We start from the raw sequence: 19,838 nt of genomic DNA, 5'->3' as shown, positions 1-19,838 counted from the left end.
GTACACAATGTACCACACCCCCATCAGACACCCAGCACACCGCACACCACTGACAGTACACACTGTACCACAGCCCCATCAGACTCCCAGCACACCGCACACCACTGACAGTACACAATGTACCACACCCCCATCAGACACCCAGCACACCGCACACCACTGACAGTACACAATGTACCACACCCTCATCAGGCACCCAGCTCACCGCACACCACTGACAGTACACAATGTTCCACAGCCCCATCAGGCACCCAGCACACCGCACATCACTGACAGTACACAATGTACCACAGCCCCATCAGACACCCAGCACACCGCACACCACTGACAGTACACAATGTACCACACCCCCATCAGACACCCAGCACACCGCACACCACTGACAGTACACAATGTACCACACCCCCATCACGCATCCAGCACACCGCACACCACTGACAGTACACAATGTACCACACCCCCATCAGACACCCAGCACACCGCACACCACTGACAGTACACAATGTACCACACCCCCATCACGCATCCAGCACCACACACCACCTACAGTACACAATGTACCACATCCCATCAGGCACCCAGCACACCGCACACCACTGACAGTACACAATGTACCACAGCCCCATCAGACACCCAGCACACCGCAGACCACTGACAGTACACAATTTACCACACCCCCATCAGACACCCAGCACACCGCACACCACTGACAGTACACAATGTACCACAGCCCCATCAGACACCCAGCACACCGCACACCACTGACAGTACACAATGTACCACACCCCCATCAGGCACCCAGCACACCGCACACCACTGACAGTACACAATGTACCACAGCCCCATCAGACACCCAGCACACCGCACACCACTGACAGTACACAATGTACCACAGCCCCATCAGGCACCCAGCACACCGCACACCACTGACAGTACACAATTTACCTCAGCCCCATCAGACACCCAGCACACCGCACACCACTGACAGTACACAATGTACCTCAGCCCCATCAGACACCCAGCACACCCCACACCACTGACAGTACACAATGTACCACAGCCCCATCAGACACCCAGCACACGACGCACCACTGACAGTACACAATGTACCACACCCCCATCAGGCACCCAGCACCCCGCACACCACTGACAGTACACAATGTACCACACCCCCATCAGGGACACAGCACACTGCACACCACTGACAGTACACAATGTAGCACAGCCCCATCAGACACCCAGCACACCGCACACCACTGACAGTACACAATGTACCACACCGCCATCAGACACCCAGCACACCGCACACCACTGACAGTACACAATGTACCACACCCCCATCAGGGACACAGCCCACTGCACACCACTGACAGTTCACAATGTACCACAGCCCCATCAGACACCCAGCACACCGCACACCACTGTCAGTACACAATGTACCACACCCCCATCAGGCACCCAGCACACCGCACACCACTGACAGAACACAATGTACCACACCCCCATCAGACACCCAGCACACCGCACACCACTGACAGTACACAATGTACCACAGCCCCATCAGACACCCAGCACACCGCACACCACTGACAGTACACAATGTACCACAGCCCCATTAGACACCCAGCTCACCGCACACCACTGACAGTACTCAATGTAACACACCCCCATCAGGCACCCAGCACACCACACACCACTGACAGTACACAATGTACCACAGCCCCATCAGGCACCCAGCACACCACACACCACTGACAGTACACAATGTACCACAGCCCCATCAGGCACCCAGCACACCACACACCACTGACAGTACACAATGTACCACAGCCCCAACATGCACCCAGCACACCACACACCACTGACAGTACACAATGTACCACAGCCCCATCTGGCATCCTGCACACCACACACCACTGACAGTACACAATGTACCACACCCCCATCAGGCAAACAGCACACCGCACACCACTGACAGTACACAATGTACCACAGCCCCATCAGACACCCAGCACACCGCACACCACTAACAGTACGCAATGTACCACAGCCCCATCAGACATCCAGCACACCGCACACCACTGACAGTACACAATGTACCACACCCCCATCAGGGACCCAGCACACCGCACACCACTGACAGTACACAATGTACCACACCCCCATCAGACACCCAGCACACCGCACACCACTGACAGTACACAATGTACCACACCCCCATCAGACACCCAGCACACCGCACACCACTGACAGTACACAATGTACCACACCCCCATCAGACACCCAGAACACCGCACACCACTGACAGTACACAATGTACCTCACCCCCATCAGACACCCAGCTCACCGCACACCACTGACAGTACACAATGTACCACACCCCCATCAGACACCCAGCACACCGCACACCACTGACAGTACACAATGTACCACACCCCCATCAGACACTCAGCACACCACACACCACTGACAGTACACAATGTACCACACCCCCATCAGACACCCAGCACACCGCACACCACTGACAGTACACAATGTACCACACCCTCATCAGGCACCCAGCTCACCGCACACCACTGACAGTACACAATGTTCCACAGCCCCATCAGGCACCCAGCACACCGCACATCACTGACAGTACACAATGTACCACAGCCCCATCAGACACCCAGCACACCGCACACCACTGACAGTACACAATGTACCACACCCCCATCAGACACCCAGCACACCGCACACCACTGACAGTACACAATGTACCACACCCCCATCACGCATCCAGCACACCGCACACCACTGACAGTACACAATGTACCACACCCCCATCAGACACCCAGCACACCGCACACCACTGACAGTACACAATGTACCACACCCCCATCACGCATCCAGCACCACACACCACCTACAGTACACAATGTACCACATCCCATCAGGCACCCAGCACACCGCACACCACTGACAGTACACAATGTACCACAGCCCCATCAGACACCCAGCACACCGCAGACCACTGACAGTACACAATTTACCACACCCCCATCAGACACCCAGCACACCGCACACCACTGACAGTACACAATGTACCACAGCCCCATCAGACACCCAGCACACCGCACACCACTGACAGTACACAATGTACCACACCCCCATCAGGCACCCAGCACACCGCACACCACTGACAGTACACAATGTACCACAGCCCCATCAGACACCCAGCACACCGCACACCACTGACAGTACACAATGTACCACAGCCCCATCAGGCACCCAGCACACCGCACACCACTGACAGTACACAATTTACCTCAGCCCCATCAGACACCCAGCACACCGCACACCACTGACAGTACACAATGTACCTCAGCCCCATCAGACACCCAGCACACCCCACACCACTGACAGTACACAATGTACCACAGCCCCATCAGACACCCAGCACACGACGCACCACTGACAGTACACAATGTACCACACCCCCATCAGGCACCCAGCACCCCGCACACCACTGACAGTACACAATGTACCACACCCCCATCAGGGACACAGCACACTGCACACCACTGACAGTACACAATGTAGCACAGCCCCATCAGACACCCAGCACACCGCACACCACTGACAGTACACAATGTACCACACCGCCATCAGACACCCAGCACACCGCACACCACTGACAGTACACAATGTACCACACCCCCATCAGGGACACAGCCCACTGCACACCACTGACAGTTCACAATGTACCACAGCCCCATCAGACACCCAGCACACCGCACACCACTGTCAGTACACAATGTACCACACCCCCATCAGGCACCCAGCACACCGCACACCACTGACAGAACACAATGTACCACACCCCCATCAGACACCCAGCACACCGCACACCACTGACAGTACACAATGTACCACAGCCCCATCAGACACCCAGCACACCGCACACCACTGACAGTACACAATGTACCACAGCCCCATTAGACACCCAGCTCACCGCACACCACTGACAGTACTCAATGTAACACACCCCCATCAGGCACCCAGCACACCACACACCACTGACAGTACACAATGTACCACAGCCCCATCAGGCACCCAGCACACCACACACCACTGACAGTACACAATGTACCACAGCCCCATCAGGCACCCAGCACACCACACACCACTGACAGTACACAATGTACCACAGCCCCAACATGCACCCAGCACACCACACACCACTGACAGTACACAATGTACCACAGCCCCATCTGGCATCCTGCACACCACACACCACTGACAGTACACAATGTACCACACCCCCATCAGGCAAACAGCACACCGCACACCACTGACAGTACACAATGTACCACAGCCCCATCAGACATCCAGCACACCGCACACCACTGACAGTACACAATGTACCACACCCCCATCAGGGACCCAGCACACCGCACACCACTGACAGTACACAATGTACCACACCCCCATCAGACACCCAGCACACCGCACACCACTGACAGTACACAATGTACCACACCCCCATCAGACACCCAGCACACCGCACACCACTGACAGTACACAATGTACCACACCCCCATCAGACACCCAGAACACCGCACACCACTGACAGTACACAATGTACCTCACCCCCATCAGACACCCAGCTCACCGCACACCACTGACAGTACACAATGTACCACACCCCCATCAGACACCCAGCACACCGCACACCACTGACAGTACACAATGTACCACACCCCCATCAGACACTCAGCACACCACACACCACTGACAGTACACAATGTACCACACCCCCATCAGACACTCAGCACACCGCACACCACTGACAGTACACAATGTGCCACACCCCCATCAGACACTCAGCACACCGCACACCACTGACAGTACACAATGTACCACACCCCCATCAGACACCCAGCACACCGCACACCACTGACAGTACACAAATTACCACAGCCCCTTCAGACACCCAGCACACCACACACCACTGACAGTACACAATGTCGCACACCCCCACCAGACACCCAGCACACAGCACACCACTGACCGTACACAATGTACCACACCCCCATCAGGCACCCAGCACACGGCACACCACTCACAGCACACAATGTACCAAACCCCCATCAGACACCCAGCACACCGCACACCACTGACAGTACACAATGTACCACACCCCCATCAGACACCCAGCACACGGCACACCACTCACAGCACACAATGTACCACACCCCCATCAGACACCCAGCACACCGCACACCACTGACAGTACACAATGTACCACTCCCCCATCAGACACCCAGCACACCGCACACCACTGACAGCACATAATGTACCACAGTCCCATCAGACACCCAGCACACCTCACACCACTGACAGTACACAATGTACCACACCCCCATCAGACACCCAGCACACCACACACCACTGACAGTACACAATGTACCACACCCCCATCAGACACCCAGCACACTGCACACCACTGACAGTACACAATGTACCACACCCCCATCAGACACCCAGCACACCACACACCACTGACAGTACACAATGTACCACACCCCCATCAGACACCCAGCACACCGCACACCACTGACAGTACACAATGTGACACACCCCCATCAGACACTCAGCACACCGCACACCACTGACAGTACACAATGTACCACACCCCCATCAGACACCCAGCACACCGCACACCACTGACAGTACACAAATTACCACAGCCCCTTCAGACACCCAGCACACCACACACCACTGCCAGTACACAATGTCGCACACCCCCACCAGACACCCAGCACACAGCACACCACTGACCGTACACAATGTACCACACCCCCATCAGGCACCCAGCACACGGCACACCACTCACAGCACACAATGTACCACACCCCCATCAGACACCCAGCACACCGCACACCACTGACAGTACACAATGTACCACACCCCCATCAGACACCCAGCACACGGCACACCACTCACAGCACACAATGTACCACACCCCCATCAGACACCCAGCACACCGCACACCACTGACAGTACACAATGTACCACTCCCCCATCAGACACCCAGCACACCGCACACCACTGACAGCACATAATGTACCACAGTCCCATCAGACACCCAGCACACCTCACACCACTGACAGTACACAATGTACCACACCCCCATCAGACACCCAGCACACCACACACCACTGACAGTACACAATGTACCACACCCCCATCAGACACCCAGCACACTGCACACCACTGACAGTACACAATGTACCACACCCCCATCAGACACCCAGCACACCACACACCACTGACAGTACACAATGTACCACACCCCCATCAGACACCCAGCACACCGCACACCACTGACAGTACACAATGTACCACATCCCCATCAGGCACCCAGCACACCACACACCACTGACAGTACACAATGTGCCACACCCTCATCAGACACCCAGCACACCACACACCACTGACAGTACACAATGTACCACACCCCCAACAGGCACCCAGCACACCGCACACCACTGACAGTACACAATGTACCACATCCCCATCAGACACCCAGCTCACCACACACCACTGACAGTACACAATGTACCACATCCCCATCAGGCACCCAGCACACCGCACACCACTGACAGTACACAATGTACCACATCCCCATCAGGCACCCAGCACACCACACACCACTGACAGTACGCAATGTGCCACACCCTCATCAGACACCCAGCACACCACACACCACTGACAGTACACAATGTACCACACCCCAACAGGCACCCAGCACACCGCACACCACTGACAGTACACAATGTACCACACCCCCATCAGGCACCCAGCACGCCGCACACCACTGACAGTACACAATGTACCTCACCCCCATCAGACACCCAGCTCACCGCACACCATTGACAGTACACCATGTACCTCACCCCCATCAGGCACCCAGCACACCGCACACCACTGACAGTACACAATGTACCACAGCCCCATCAGACACCGAGCACACCACACACCACTGACAGTACACAATGTACCACACCCCATCAGGCACCCAGCACGCCGCACACCACTGACAGTACACACTGTACCACACCCCCATCAGACACCCAGCACACCACACACCACTGACAGTACACAATGTACCACACCCCCATCAGACACCCAGCACACCGCACACCACTGACAGTACACAATGTACCACAGCCCCATCAGACACCCAGCACACCACACACCACTGACAGTACACAATGTACCACACCCTCATCAGACACCCAGCACACCGCACACCACTGACAGTACACAATGTACCACAACCCCATCAGGCACCCAGCACACCGCACACCACTGACAGTACACAATGTACCTCACCCCCATCAGGCACCCAGCACACCGCACACCACTGACAGTACACAATGTACCACACCCCCATCAGGCACACAGCACACCGCACACCACTGACAGTACACAATGTACCACAGCCCCAACAGTGACCCAGCACACCACACACCACTGACAGTACACAATGCACCACACCCCCATCAGGCACCCAGCAAACCGCACACCACTGACAGTACACAATGTACCACACCCCCATCAGACACCCAGCTCACCGCTCACCACTGACAGTACACAATGTACCACACCCCCATCAGACACACTGCACACCGCACACCACTGACAGTACACAATGTACCACAGCCCCATCAGACACCCAGCACACCACACACCACTGACAGTACACAATGTACCACACCCCCATCAGGCACCCAGCACACCGCACACCACTGACAGTACACAATGTACCACACCCCCATCAGGCACCCAGCACACCACACACCACTGACAGTACACAATGTACCACACCCCCATCAGGCACCCAGCACACCGCACACCACTGACAGTACACAATGTACCACACCCCCATCAGACACCCAGCACACCACACACCACTGACAGTACACAATGTACCACACTCCCATCCGGCACCCAGCACACCACACACCACTGACAGTACACAATGTACCACACCCCCATCAGACACCCAGCACCACACACACCACTGACAGTACACAATGTACCTCACCCCCATCAGGGACACAGCACACCACACACCACTGACAGTACACAATGTACCACACCCCCATCAGACACCCAGCACACCACACAGCACTGACAGTACACAATGTACCACACCCCCATCAGACACCCAGCACCACACAAACCACTGACAGTACACAATGTACCACAGCCCCATCAGACACCCAGCACACCGCACACCACTGACAGTACACAATGTACCACACCCCCATCAGACACCCAGCACACCGCACACCACTGACAGTACACAATGTACCACACCCACATCAGGCACCCAGCACACCGCACACCACTGACAGTACACAATGTACCACACACCCATCAGACACCCAGTACACCGCACACCACTGACAGTACACAATGTACCACACCCCCATCAGACACCCAGCACAACACACACCACTGACAGTACACAATGTACCACAGCCCCATCAGACACCCAGCACACCACACACCACTGACAGTACACAATGTACCACAGCCCCATCAGACACCCAGCACACCGCACACCACTGACAGTTCACAATGTACCACAGCCCCATCAGACACCCAGCACACCGCACACCACTGACAGTACACAATGTACCACACCCCTATCAGACACCCAGCACACCGCACACCACTGACAGTACACAATGTACCACACCCCTATCAGACACCCAGCACACCACACACCACTGACAGTACAGAATGTACCACAGCCCCATCAGACACCCAGCACACCGCACACCACTGACAGTACACAAGGTACCACACCCCTATCAGACACCCAGCACACCACACACCACTGACAGTACACAATGTACCACAACCCCATCAGACACCCAGCACACCACACACCACTGACAGTACACAATGTACCACAGCCCCATCAGACACCCAGCACACCGCACACCACTGACAGTACACAAGGTACCACACCCCCATCAGACACCCAGCATACCACACACCACTGACAGTACACAATGTACCACACACCCATCAGACACCCAGCACACCACACACCACTGACAGTACACAATGTACCACAGCCCCATCAGACACCCAGCACACCGCACACCACTGACAGTACACAATGTACCACAACCCCATCAGACACCCAGCACACCACACACCACTGACAGTACTCAATGTACCACAGCCCCATCAGACACCCAGCACACCGCACACCACTGACAGTACACAATGTACCACACCCCCATCAGACACCCAGCATACCACACACCACTGACAGTACACAATGTACCACACTCCCATCAGACACCCAGCATACCACACACCACTGACAGTACACAATGTACCACACCCCCATCAGACACCCAGCACACCGCACACCACTGACAGTACACAATGTACCACACCCCCATCAGGCACCCAGCACACTGCACACCACTGACAGTACACCATGTACCACACCCCCATCAGAGACCCAGCACACCACACACCACTGACAGTACACAATGTACCAAACCCCCATCAGGCACCCAGCACACCGCACACCACTGACAGTACACAATGTACCACAGTCCCATCAGACACCCAGCTCACCGCACACCACTGACAGTACACAATGTACCACACCCCCATCAGACACCCAGCACACCGCACACCACTGACAGTACACAATGTACCACTCCTCCATCAGACACCCAGCACACCGCACACCACTGACAGTACACAATGTACCACACCCCCATCAGACACACAGCACACCACACACCACTGACAGTACACAATGTACCACACCCCCATCAGGCACACAGCACACCGCACATCACTGACAGTACACAATGTACCACACCCCCATCAGACACCCAGCACACCACACACCACTGACAGTACACAATGTACCACACCCCCATCAGACACCCAGCACACTGCACACCACTGACAGTACACAATGTACCAGACCCCCATCAGACACCCAGCACACCACATATCACTGACAGTACACAATGTACCACACCCCCATCAGACACCCAGCACACCACACACCACTGACAGTACACAATGTACCACACCCCCATCAGACACCCAGCACATCGCACACCACTGACAGTACACAATGTCCCACACCCCCATCAGGCACCCAGCACACCACACACCACTGACAGTACACAATGTACCACACCCCCATCAGATACCTAGCACACCACACACCACACACCACTGACAGTACACAATGTCCCACACCCCCAGCAGACACCCAGCACACCACTGCCAGTACACAATGTCCCACACCCCCATCAGACACCCAGCACACCACTGACAGTACACAATGTACCACACCTCCATCAGACACCCAGCACACCACACACCACTGACAGTACACAATGTAGCACAGCCCCATCAGACACCCAGCACACCGCACACCACTGACAGTACACAATGTACCACACCCCCATCAGACACCCAGCACACCGCACACCACTGACAGTACACAATGTACCACACCCCCATCAGACACCCAGCACACCACACACCACTGACAGTACACAATGTACCACACCCCCATCAGACACCCAGCACACCACACACCACTGCCAGTACACAATGTACCACACCCCCATCAGACACCCAGCACACCACACACCACTGACAGTACACAATGTACCACACCCCCATCAGGCACCCAGCACACCGCACACCACTGACAGTACACAATGTACCACACCCCCATCAGACACCCAGCACACCACACACCACTGACAGTACACAATGTACCACACCCCCATCAGACACCCAGCACACCACACACCACTGCCAGTACACAATGTACCACACCCCCATCAGTCACCCAGCACACCACACACCACTGACAGTACACAATGTACCACACCCCCATCAGGCACCCAGCACACCGCACACCACTGACAGTACACAATGTACCACACCCCCATCAGACACCCAGCACACCACACACCACTGACAGTACACAATGTACCACACCCCCATCAGACACCCAGCACACCGCACACCACTGACAGTACACAATGTACCACACCCCCATCAGACACCCAGCACACCACACACCACTGCCAGTACACAATGTACCACACCCACATCAGACACCCAGCACACCACACATCACTGACAGGACACAATGTACCACACCCCCACCAGACACCCAGCACACCACACACCACTGACTGTACACAATGTACCACACCCCCATCAGGCACCCAGCACACCGCACACCACTGCCAGTACACAATGTACCACACCCCCATCAGACACCCAGCACACCGCACACCACTGACAGTACACAATGTACCACACCCCCATCAGACACCCAGCACACCGCACAACACTGACAGTACACAATGTACCACACCCCCATCAGACACCCAGCACACCACACACCACTGACAGTACACAATGTACCACACCCCCATCAGACACCCAGCACACCACACACCACTGACAGTACACAATGTACCACACCCACATCAGACACCCAGCACACCGCACACCACTGACAGTACACAATGTACCACACCCCCATCAGACACCCAGCACACCACACACCACTGACAGTACACAATGTACCACACCCCCATCAGGCACCGAGCACACCGCACACCACTGACAGTACACAATGTACCACACCCCCATCAGGCACCCAGCACACCACACACCACTGACAGTACACAATGTACCACAGCCCCATCAGACACACAGCACACCGCACACCACTGACAGTACACAATGTACCACACCCCCATCAGACACCCAGCACACCACACACCACTGACAGTACACAATGTACCACACCCCCATCAGAGAGCCAGCACACCGCACACCACTGACAGTACACAATGTACCACACCCCCATCAGACACCCAGCACACCACACACCACTGACAGTACACAATGTACCACACCCCCATCAGAGAGCCAGCACACCGCACACCACTGACAGTACACAATGTACCACACCCCCATCAGACACCCAGCACACCACACACCACTGACAGTACACAATGTACCACACCCCCATCAGGCACCGAGCACACCGCACACCACTGACAGTACACAATGTACCACAGCCCCATCAGGCACCCAGCACACCGCACACCACTGACAGTACACAATGTACCACACCCCAATCAGACACCCAGCACACCGCACACCACTGACAGTACACAATGTACCACAGCCCCATCAGACACCGAGCACACCGCACACCACTGACAGTACACAATGTACCACACCCCCATCAGACACCCAGCACACCGCACACCACTGACAGTACACAATGTACCACACCCCCATCAGACACCCAGCACACCGCACACCACTGACAGTACACAATGTACCACACCCCCATCAGACACACAGCACACCACACACCACTGACAGTACACAATGTACCACTGCCCCATCAGACACCCAGCACACCGCACACCACTGACAGTACACAATGCACCACACCCCCATCAGGCACCCAGCACACCGCACACCACTGACAGTACACAATGTACCACACCCACATCAGACACCCAGCACACCGCACACCACTGACAGTACACAATGTACCACACCCACATCAGACACCCAGCACACCACACACCACTGACAGTACACAATGTACCACACCCACATCAGACGCCCAGCACACCGCACACCACTGACAGTACACAATGTACCACACCCTCATCAGACACCCAGCACACCGCACACCACTGACAGTACACAATGTACCACACCCCCATCAGGCACCCAGCACACCACACACCACTGACAGTACACAATGTACCACACCCCCATCAGACACCCAGCACACCGCACACCACTGACAGTACACAATGTACCACAGCCCCATCAGACACCCAGCACACCACACACCACTGACAGTACACAATGTACCACAGCCCCATCAGGCACCCAGCACACCGCACACCACTGACAGTACACAATGTACCACACCCCCATCAGGCACCCAGAACACCACACACCACTGACAGTACACAATGTACCACACCCCCATCAGACACCCAGCACACCGCACACCACTGACAGTACACAATGTACCACACCCCCATCAGGACACCCAGCACACCACACACCACTGACAGTACACAATGTACCACACCCCCATCAGGCACCCAGCACACCGCACACCACTGACAGTACACAATGTACCACACCCCCATCAGACACCCAGCAGACCACACACCACTGACAGTACACAATGTACCACAGCCCCATCAGTCACCCAGCACACCGCACACCACTGACAGTACACAATGTACCACACCCCCATCAGACACCCAGCACACCGCACACCACTGACAGTACACAATGTACTACACCCCCATCAGACACCCAGCACACCACACACCACTGACAGTACACAATGTACCACACCCCCATCAGACACCCAGCACACCACACACCACTGACAGTACACAATGTACCACACCCCCATCAGACACCCAGCAGACCACACACCACTGCCAGTACACAATGTACCACACCCCCATCAGGCACCCAGCACACCACACACCACTGACAGTACACAATGTACCACATCCCCATCAGACACCCAGCACACCACACACCACTGACAGTACACAATGTACCACACCCCCATCAGACACCCAGCTCACCACACACCACTGACAGTACACAATGTACCACACCCCCATCAGACACCTAGCACACCACACACCACTGACAGTACACAATGTACCACGCCCCCATCAGACACCCAGCACACCGCACACCACTGACAGTACACAATGTACCACAGCCCCATCAGACTCCCAGCACACCGCACACCACTAACAGTACACAATGTACCACAGCCCCATCAGACACCCAGCTCACCGCACACCACTGACAGTACACAATGTACAACACCCCATCAGGCACCCAGCACACCGCACACCACTGACAGTACACAATGTACCACACCCCATCATACACCAAGCACACCGCACACCACTGGCAGTACACAATGTACCACACCCCCATCAGACACCCAGCACACCGCCCACCACTGACAGTACACAATGTACCACACCCCCATCAGGCACCCAGCACACCACACACCACTGACAGTACACAATGTACCACACCCCCATCAGACACCCAGCACACCGCACACCACTGACAGTACACAATGTACCACAGCCCCATCAGACACCCAGCACACCGCACATCACTGACAGTACACAATGTACCACACCCCCATCAGACACCCAGCACACCGCACACCACTGACAGTACACAATGTACCACACCCCATCAGAGACCCAGCACTCCGCACACCACTGCAGTACACAATGTACCACAGCCCCATCAGGCACCCAGCACACCACACACCACTGACAGTACACAATGTACCACACCCCCATCAGGCACCCAGCACACCACACACCACTGACAGTACACAATGTACCACACCCCCATCAGTCACCCAGCACACCGCACACCACTGACAGTACACAATGTACCACACCCCCATCAGGGACACCCAGCACACCGCACACCACTGTCAGTACACAATGTACCACACCCACATCAGACACCCAGCACACCGCAAACCACTGACAGTACACAATGTACCACAGCCCCATCAGGGACACAGCACACCACACACCACTGACAGAACACAATGTACCACACCCCCATCAGACACCCAGCACACAACACACCACTGACAGTACACAGTGTACCACACCCCCATCAGACACCCAGCACACCGCACACCACTGACAGTACACAATGTATCACAGCCCCATCAGACACCCAGCATACCACACACCACTGACAGTACACAATGTACCACACCCCCATCAGACACGCAGCACACCGCACACCACTGACAGTACACAATGTACCACACCCCCATCAGACACCCAGCACACCACACACCACTGACAGTGCACAATGTACCACACCCCCATCAGGCACCCAGCACACCGCACACCACTGACAGTGCACAATGTACCACACCCCCATCAGTCACCCAGCACACCGCACACCACTGACAGTACACAATGTACCACACCCCCATCAGGCACCCAGGACACCACACACCACTGACAGTACACAATGTACCACACCCCATCAGACACCCAGCACACCGCACACCACTGACAGTACACAATGTACCACAGCCCCATCAGACACCCAGCATACCACACACCACTGACAGTACACAATGTACCACACCCCCATCAGGCACCCAGCACACCGCACACCACTGACAGTACACAATGTACCACACCCCCATCAGACACCCAGCACACCGCACACCACTGACATTTCACAATGTACCACACCCCCATCAGACACCCAGCACACCGCACACCACTGACAGTACACAATGTACCACACCCCCATCAGACACCCAGCACACCACACACCACTGACAGTACACAATGTACCACACCCCCATCAGGCACCCAGCTCACCGCACACCACTGACAGTACACAATGTACCACACCCCATCAGACACCCAGCACACCGCAAACAACTGACAGTACACAATGTACCACACCCCCATCAGGGTCACAGCACACCGCACACCACTGACAGTACACAATGTACCACACCCCATCAGACACCCAGCACACCGCACACCACTGACAGTACACAATGTACCAGACCCCCATCAGGCACCCAGGACACCACACACCACTGACAGTACACAATGTACCACACCCCATCAGACACCCAGCACACCGCAAACCACTGACAGTACACAATGTACCACACCCCCATCAGGGTCACAGCACACCGCACACCACTGACAGTACACAATGTACCACACCCCATCAGACACCCAGCACACCGCACACCACTGACAGTACACAATGTACCAGACCCCCATCAGACACCCAGCACACCGCACATCACTGACAGTACACAATGTACCACAGCCCCATCAGACACCCAGCACACCGCACACCACTGACAGTACACAATGTAACACACCCCATCAGAGACCCAGCACACCGCACACCACTGCAGTACACAATGTACCACACCCCCATCAGGCACCCAGCACACCACACACCACTGACAGTACACAATGTACCACACCCCCATCAGTCACCCAGCACACCGCACACCACTGACAGTACACAATGTACCACACCCCCATCAGACACCCAGCACACAACACACCACTGACAGTGCACAATGTACCACACCCCCATCAGACACCCAGCACACCGCGCACCACTGACAGTACACAATGTACCACACCCCCATCAGGCACCCAGGACACCACACACCACTGACAGTACACAATGTACCACACCCCCATCAGACACCCAGCACACCGCGCACCACTGACAGTACACAATGTACCACACCCCCATCAGACACCCAGCACACCACACACCACTGACAGTACACAATGTACCACACCCCCATCAGACACGCAGCACACCGCACACCACTGACAGTACATAATGTACCACACCCCCATCAGGCACCCAGGACACCACACACCACTGACAGTACACAATGTACCACACCCCCATCAGACACCCAGCACACCGCACACCACTGACAGTACACAATGTACCACAGCCCCATCAGACACCCAGCATACCACACACCACTGACAGTACACAATGTACCACACCCCCATCAGACACCCAGCACACCACACACCACTGACGGTACACAATGTACCACAGCCCCATCAGGCACCCAGCTCACCACACACCACTGACAGTACACAATGTACCACAGCCCCATCAGACACCCAGCATACCACACACCACTGACAGTACACAATGTACCACACCCCCATCAGACACCCAGCACACCACACACCACTGACAGTACACAATGTACCACAGCCCCATCAGGCACCCAGCTCACCACACACCACTGACAGTACACAATGTACCACACCCCCATCAGACACCCAGCACACCGCACTCCACTGACAGTACACAATGTACCCCACCCCCATCAGACAACCAGCACACCGCACACCACTGACAGTACACAATGTACCACACCCCCATCAGACACCCAGCACACCGCACCCCACTGACAGTACACAAAGTACCACAGCCCCATCAGGCACCCAGCACACCACACACCACTGACAGTACACAATGTACCACACCCCCATCAGACACACAGCACACCGCACACCACTGACAGTACACAATGTACCACAGTCCCATCAGGCACCCAGCACACCGCACACCACTGACAGTACACAATGTACCACACCCCCATCAGACACCCAGCACACCACACACCACTGACAGTACACAATGTACCACACCCCCATCAGACACCCAGCACACCGCACACCACTGACAGTACACAATGTACCACATCCCCATCAGACACCCAGCACACCGCACACCACTGCCAGTACACAATGTACCACACCCCCATCAGACAGCCAGCACACCACACACCACTGACAGTACACAATGTACCACACCCCCATCAGACACCCAGCACACCGCACACCACTGACAGTACACAATGTACCACAGCCCCATCAGGCACCCAGCACACCGCACACCACTGACAGTACACAATGTACCACACCCCCATCAGACACCCAGCACACCGCACCCCACTGACAGTACACAAAGTACCACAGCCCCATCAGGCACCCAGCACACCACACACCACTGACAGTACACAATGTACCACACCCCCATCAGACACACAGCACACCGCACACCACTGACAGTACACAATGTACCACACCCCCATCAGACACCGAGCACACCGCCCACCACTGACAGTACACAATGTACCACACCCCCATCAGACACCCAGCACACTGCACACCACTGACAGTACACAATGTGCCACACCCCCATCAGACACCCAGCACACCGCACACCACTGACAGCACACAATGTACCACAGACCCATCAGGGACCCAGCACACCGCACACCACTGACAGTACACAATGTACCACACCCCCATCAGACACCCAGCACACCGCCCACCACTGACAGTACACAATGTACCACACCCCCATCAGACACCCAGCACACTGCACACCACTGACAGTACACAATGTACCACACCCCCATCAGACACCCAGCACACCGCCCACCACTGACAGTACACAATGTACCACACCCCCATCAGACACCCAGCACACTGCACACCACTGACAGTACACAATGTACCACACCCCCATCAGGCACCCAGCACACCACACACCACTGACAGTGCACAATGTACCACAGCCCCATCATGCACCCAGCTCACCGCACACCACTGACAGTACACAATGTACCACACCCACATCAGGCACCCAGCACACCGCACACCACTGACAGTACACAATGTACCACACCCCCATCAGACACCCAGCACACCACACACCACTGACAGTACACAATGTACCACAACCCCATCAGACACCCAGCACACCGCACACCACTGACTGTACACAATGTACCACCCCCCCATCAGACACCCAGCACACCGCACACCACTGACAGTACACAATGTACCACACCCACATCAGACACCCACCACACCACACACCACTGACAGTACACAATGTACCACACCCCCATCAGACACCCAGCACACCACACACCACTGACAGTACACAATGTACCACCCCCCCATCAGACACCCAGCACACCACACACCACTGACAGTACACAATGTACCACACCCCCATCAGGCACTCAGCACACCACTGACAGTACACAATTTACCACACCCCCATCAGGCACCCAGCACACCGCACACCACTGACAGTACACAATGTACCACACCCCCATCAGACACCCAGCACACCACACACCACTGACAGTACACAATGTACCACACCCCCATCAGACACCCAGCACACCACACACCACTGACAGTACACAATGTACCACACCCCCATCAGACACCCAGCACACCGCACACCACTGACAGTACACAATGTACCACAGCCCCATCAGGCACCCAGCACACCACACACCACTGACAGTACACAATGTACCACAGCCCCATCAGACACCCAGCACACCACACACCACTGACAGTACACAATGTATCACACCCCCATCAGGCACCCAGCACACCTCACACCACTGACAGTACACAATGTACCACACCCCCATCAGGCACCCAGCACACCACTGACAGTACACAATGTACCACACCCCCATCAGGCACCCAGCACACCACACACCACTGACAGTACACAATGTACCACAGCCCCATCAGACACCCAGCACACCACACACCACTGACAGTACACAATGTACCACACCCCCATCACACACCCAGCACACCGCACACCACTGACAGTACACAATGTACCACACCCCCATCAGGCACCCAGCACACCGCACACCACTGTCAGTACACAATGTACCAGACCCCCATTAGACACCCAGCTCACCACACACCACTGACAGTACACAATGTACCACACCCCCATCAGACACCCAGCACACCACACACCACTGACAGTACACAATGTACCACACCCCCATCAGACACCCAGCACACCGCACACCACTGACAGTACACAATGTACCACACCCCCATCAGACACCCAGCACACCACACACCACTGACATTACACAGTGTACCACAGCCCCATCAGACACCCAGCACACTACACACCACTGACCGTACACAATGTACCACACCCCCATCAGACACCCAGCACACCACACACCACTGACAGTACACAATGTCCCACACCCCCAGCAGACACCCAGCACACCGCACACCACTGACAGTACACAATGTCCCACACCC

Source organism: Scyliorhinus torazame, chromosome 5, assembly GCF_047496885.1.
Source record: "Scyliorhinus torazame isolate Kashiwa2021f chromosome 5, sScyTor2.1, whole genome shotgun sequence".
NCBI lineage: Eukaryota > Metazoa > Chordata > Chondrichthyes > Carcharhiniformes > Scyliorhinidae > Scyliorhinus > Scyliorhinus torazame.
This window is presented reverse-complemented; position numbering follows the sequence as displayed.